Below are 6371 nucleotides of genomic sequence, written 5' to 3'. Positions count from 1 at the left end.
TGTTTTTTTCATACCCTTCTGTAGTTCTTTTTTTATTTCTTCTTTCAGAACTCAATCCATGTCTTCTCTTTCCTTGTCCTTTTGGGCTCTTTGATCTTGATTCTTTTTCCTTTCTATCACTTTTCGAATGATCGGATTTTCTTTTTCTTCCTTCATGCTCCTTTTCTTTCTCTTCCTGTTCAGCATTATTTTCTCCATGTTTCTTATGGTATCTCTTCTTTGTCTGCTTTTTTCCTGATGTCTGTATATTCTGTCCTCTTTTAGACTCATAGTATGCTTTAGCCAATTTGAATGCCATTAGTAAAAATTCTTCAAAATCTAATTTTTTGTTGTGGTCTACATCAAGGATATCCATGAAGACATCAGCAGTTTCGGGGTCATCTGGATTCTGTAAGGAATGTATACAGAAAGAGAAAATCCATTAGGCAGACTCATGTTATCAATCAAACAATTCTAATTCCACTTAGAGAATGTGTATTTTACTGCTTAAATTTTAACCAAATCTGGTCTTTCTTTCTTTAATTTGTTTTAGCTTATTGTGACTCAGTGGATAACTCAACGTAATAGACTAAAAGAAAAATATCTTAAACACATATGGTGATATGAAAATATTTGATGGTTAAGAACTTTTTCCTTCTTGAAATATCAATATATTATAAAGCCTACAATTGAACTGTCTTTTCAATTCACTCTCTTATTGTTTATGATGTAGAGAGAATATAATGAAAGTCTAACTAATTAGTATTTATTTTTTGTCATTAAATATTCCTATTATTGTCCTTCACAGAGGGGATGTGTTTTTGCACACACTCTGTATATGTTTGTGTAATAGACATAAAGGGTGAGAAACAAATTTATATATGGTTTTATTGCTGAAGATATAGTTCCCCAAAATTTGCAATAATCCTTTTTTTGATTATTAATGCATACTTCAGTGCTATACTCTTTAATCCCAGTGAATATTTTTACCTTCAAAATTGAGTGAAACTCCATTTCCAGAAGTTCCTTCAGCTCTTCTCTGCTCAGCGTGTCAGTGTCTTTGTCTGTTTCTGCATATTGTTGGAATATGTTGATGATGGCAGTGATGTTTTCCAGAAGAGTAGACATCTTTTGGAAATAGAGTTGAACCTAGAAAGAAGAAATAAAACTGTACTCTTTTTGCATTTTTTTCTTAGTCATATCAATTATAATTATTCATTTCATATTTTAAATATATATCTTCTCTTAAGTAGTTCAGGTCTTAAAATGGAAGTTGACCATGAAAACTTCTCTACCATGTGCATAGTGAGAATCAACACAGAGCTTGACTAAATGATGAGCACTGCCAATTTCTTGGCCACGAACCCATTCACAGCAGGATTTAGATAGTCTCATAGATCTCAGGGTGCTCTGTTCTTGATGATCTGGCTATTGCCCACTGCAGGATAGTAGAAAGGCTCACTGTTCCAAAGTAGGAAAATTTACTCATACTAATTTGCTGAAAATCAGTTTTCTAAAAGCAAATTTGCTAAGTGACCAGTTTGTTGAGAGACAATTATTTCTGAAAGCCAAGTGACTGAGACTTAACTGCATATGTTAGGAAAAGGAGCCCCCCCCAAATCAATAAACTGAGCATACACCTTAAATTTTTTTAAAGAACAACAAAGAAAAGAATAAAAGAACTGATATTAATGAAATGGAATACAAATTTAGAAAACTGACAAAGCCAAGATGTTTGAAAAATCTAATAAGATTGATGAATCCTGAGGGATTAATCAAGAAAAGATTAAAAGAGCAAAGATATAAGTAATGAATATTAGGCAAGTAAAAGGAGACATTGCTATAGATTTTATAGACATTAAAAAGATAAGAACATGGTATTCAAAAATTTATAGCACTAATTTTAAAGTTTAAATGTAATGGTCACATTGCTAGAAAAATGCTTCTTACCAAAACAGAAACACAAGAAATAGAAAACATCAATGGTTCTCCTATCTTTATTAAAGAAAATAAATCTTAAATGAACTTCTAGAATGGAAGAGGATGTGCAGGTCAGATTGCTTTACAGTACTGCTGAATTTCATTTTATTTGTAAGACAGAAACACCTGTAACATCACACAAATGCTTCAGAGACTCATTTTATGAATCCAGCATAACTTTAGTATTGTGACCTCATACTGATATTATAAGAAACAAAATTTTCTTTTGTAACAACATGCGTAAAAATATGATAGAATATAATAGTAAACTGAACCAGTGTTGTATAAAAAGAATATATTATGTATCCTAAATAAGTTATATTTCAAAAGTTCAAGTTGAATTTAACATTTCAGAACTGATCAAATTAACTACTCTAACAGAATAGGGGAAATTATACGAACCTCTTAATAGGTGCGAAAAAGCCATAATGTTGATAAAATTCAACATTAATTTTGATTTATAAATTCAAAGATAATTATATAAATGAAGACATTATAGCAAGCATCATACTTTAAGGTGAAATGTTGAAAGCTTTCCTCTCTGAATTTGGGGATAAAATTAGTATAGCTGCTATCATCCTATTCAACATGTACTGAAGGTCCTAGCCAGAGCAACAAGTTATGAAAAAGAATTTAAAACAATATTTGGAAAGGAAGTTACTAAACTGTCATCACTCACAGAATGATACGGTTTTTGCATGTAGAAAATAAACAGTGTTTTTGGATATAAGATAGACACAAAAATAAATTGTATTTCTATACAAAATTTATAAACAATTAGAAAATGAACAAGAAATGGTGGTATTTAGAGAAGCATAAAACATTGGAAATACCTAGGAATAAATCTGATGAAAGATATAAAAGGTCTGTGCTCAGAAAATTATAAATGTTATTGAAGTTAATTAAAGAAAATTTAAATAAATGGAAGATTATACTTTGTTTATGAGTTGAAAGTCTCAGTATTGTTAAGAAGTCAAACCACCACAAATTCATTTATAGATGCAATAAAATCCCACTTAGAATCCCTGAAAATTTAAAAATAAAGATTGATCAAGTAATTTTTAAAATTTATATAGGGATATGGAGGCCCAAGATTAACCAAGACAACCTTGATGAAGACAGAGTTTGTGGACATACTAGAAGTCAAAGTATATTTTCAAGGAAGAGAGCATAGCATTGGTGCAAAAGGAACAAATGGGGCAATCAAAGATAATATAGTTCCAAATCTATAGACATTTGATTTATGACAATAGTGGTGGTGCTATTCAGTGGGGAAAGCATAGTTTTGTTTTTTTTTGGAAACATGCTGCTGGATTAATTGAATTTTCACACAGAAAAACAAAGTAGTTCTCAGGTGGATTTTACATGTAAAAAAAAAAAAGAAAGAAAAAGGTAACATAGGAAAATATCTTCAAAACCTGGGGTAAAGAAATACTTCTTAAATAGAACTCAAAAAGTATTAGTCATAAAGAGAAAATTAGACTGTATTAAAAGTAGGAATGCCTGTTTATTTGAAGACCCTAGTAAAAGAGAAAAGAGAAATTGAAAGAGTGGGAGCATATATACAGCAGATTTAACCAATAAAGGGCTCTTTGACATCAGTCTTAGTAATATTTTCTTGGATATGTATCCTTGGGCAAGGGAAAACAGAAGCAAAAATAAACAAATTGGACTACATAAAACTAAAAAGTTTTTGCACAGCAAAGGAAACCATCAATACAATGATAACTTCTTGAGTGGGAGAAGATATCATTTGCAAATGATATATTCATAATGGGTTACTATGCAAAATACATAAGGAACTTATACAACTTAGCATCAAAAAACAAACAATACAATTAAAAAATAAGCAGAAGATGTGAATAAACATTTCTCCAAAGAGCATGCAGAGACAGCCCACAGACATATGAAAAGTTGTTCGATATCACTTGTTGTCAAGGAAATTCAAATCAAAACCACAATGAAATACCATCTAACTCCTGTCAGAATGGCTGTCATCAACAAGTGTTGGCAAGGATGTGGAGAAAAGAGAAGCCTTGTGCACTGTTGGTGGGATTGTAAATTAATGCATCTACTATGGAAAACAGTATGGAGATTACTCAAAAAAATTGAAATAGAGCTCCCATATGACACAGAAATACCACTTTTGGGTATTTATCTAAAGAAAACAGAAACACTAATTCTAAAAAATATATGTACCCTCTGTTCATTGCAGCATTACTTAACAATAGCCAGGAAGATATGAAAGTAACCAAGGTGTTCATTGATAGATGAATGGATAAATAATATAGTACCTATATATAGTGGAGTATTACTCAGCCATAAAAAGGAACAAAATCTTACCATTTGCTTGCAACAACAGGAATTGATCTAGAAGGTATTGTGCCAAGTGTTATATGTCAGACAGAAAAAGACAAATACCATATGCTTTTACTTACATGTGTAATCAAAAAATATATAAATGAGTAAAACAAACCAAAAAGAAACAGATCTAGAGATACAGAGAACAAGCTGATATTGCCAAAGGGGAAGATGTAGGTGGATGGAAATAAAAAGATAGGGGTCATGGATAACATCTAGATTTTTGTTCCAGCAAAGAGTTCTTTCTCACCATTTCTATTATTCCCATCAACTCGCACCTAAATCTGCATTTGATCCATTTCTTCTGTGACCCTTGTGATCTTATTATCCTTTTTTCCACTTAGCAGCCCAAAACAATGTTTTAAAAACATACATTCAATTATGTTACTGTCCCTGCTTAATACTCACCAATGACATCTCAAGTACTTAAAATGATGTACAAACGCTGCTATTCCCCTGTTTACATGATTGGCTCCTTTCTATCTCTCTGACATCACTACATACCCCTACCCTTGTTCCTCTTGTTAAATATGCTCCAGGCACGCTAGCTTTTTCTTGGTCTTTGAAAAAGTTTACTTCTGCCTTAGAATCTTGCCCTTTGCCTTCACTGCTTCCTTTTGTCATTAAAATCTCAACTCAAAAGATAATTCCCCAGAGAGGTCTTTCCTGGCCATTCTTTCCCCCTGCATCTAAAGTTTCCTCCTCCTATTACTTGACTACATCACTTACTTATTTTCTTAATTGTTATTATAACTGTGTGAAAATTTATTTTGTTGTTTGTAACTGAAAGTCTCCCCTACTAAAATGTAACCTAAGAGCAGGGAGTTTGTTGTTCACCATTGCATAATCAGCCAAGAGCAGCACTTGGAAATATAAGGTAGTTAATATATATTTGTTGAATGAATGAATAAATGGACAACAATATAAAGAGAGAATTGAGTAGCAACATAGAAAAAAAATTATGCCTTCATTTTCCTTTCACGTGGAAATAAACTTTTAGTAACAGTTCCACTAAAAATAAAGAACCCCCCTTTATCCAGAACTTTTTGCCTTAGTATTTGAACATCCAGATCTCCACCTTACTTAGCGCCAAGTAGACAAAGTTAGATGTATTTCCCCTTACTTACTTTTCTCACCAGAAGAGCAAGTAGGATAGGATGTAGCCCGAAGGAGCTTGCTGGGTGCTGCAGTCTACGATAATGACCTTTTTATAGCATGTCTATCCAAGGAGGAGCTGTTCTCTGTAGGTTGGTCTGATTCATTTCTAACCAAACCCGGATCCACCCACATCTCCACCTCTATTTCTTTAGCGACATGTGTTTACTACTTAACTTCCTCACGTACTCATCTGTACTTGCTTCACTAAGTTTCAAAATGATACAAACCACATATATTGCAGATTTTATTGAAGGTTTTCTTTTTTTTAATTTTCTTTTTTATTTAGACAATTAAATTTAACAGGGTAATATTGGTCAACCAGAGTACATAGATTTAGAGAAAACATCTCCACCTATTTGGACAGTCGATTATGCTGTATACCTATCACCCAAAGTAAAATCATCTTCTATCACCCTATACAGTATTTTGTTTCTCTTTATGCCCCTCCCCTTCCCCTATCCCCCTCATTCTCCACCCTTCCCTTCCCCCTGGTAACCACTGCACTCTTATCTATGTCCACGAGTCTCAATTTTGTGTCCCACCTATGTATGGAATCATACAGTTCTTCGTTTTTTTCTGATTTACTTATTTTACTCAGTATGAAGGTTTTCTTTGTGTGTAGGGTTCACACTTTCTACTTTTCTTTGTAAACTTCCACTTTAACTTGGTAGGTGCTTGATAAATATCTATATCTATTCTTGTCTCTCAAGGGGTAAAATACACATATATGAAAAACTTCAATTCAGTTTATGGTAGGAAGATACAAGCACCTACCTGCACGTTTCTTTGTATCTGTGAATCCTATTACTGGATGCTGAGAGAACTTGCCATGAGATGAATGTTGATCTAGAAATTATGATGGATGGAGAGAAAACAGGCAAATTGAATTTAAC

The 6371-nt window shown here is 32.7% G+C and overlaps 1 long non-coding RNA gene across 1 annotated transcript; it reads right to left on the bottom strand.

The window, feature by feature from the left end:
• Positions 1 to 255: 255 nt before the first annotated feature.
• Positions 256 to 5494, bottom strand: LOC136324015 (uncharacterized). Its single transcript, XR_010729040.1, has 3 exons — positions 5448 to 5494; positions 970 to 1128; positions 256 to 388 (listed from the first exon to the last, which is right to left on the bottom strand). It is a non-coding gene; the product is annotated as an uncharacterized lncRNA (long non-coding RNA).
• Between the last annotated feature and the right edge of the window lie 877 nt (positions 5495 to 6371).

This window comes from Saccopteryx bilineata, chromosome 2 (genome assembly GCF_036850765.1).
Source record: "Saccopteryx bilineata isolate mSacBil1 chromosome 2, mSacBil1_pri_phased_curated, whole genome shotgun sequence".
NCBI classification, from domain to species: Eukaryota; Metazoa; Chordata; class Mammalia; order Chiroptera; family Emballonuridae; genus Saccopteryx; species Saccopteryx bilineata.
Note: the sequence above shows the minus strand (reverse complement) of the source record. Positions and strands in the feature narration are given on the sequence as shown.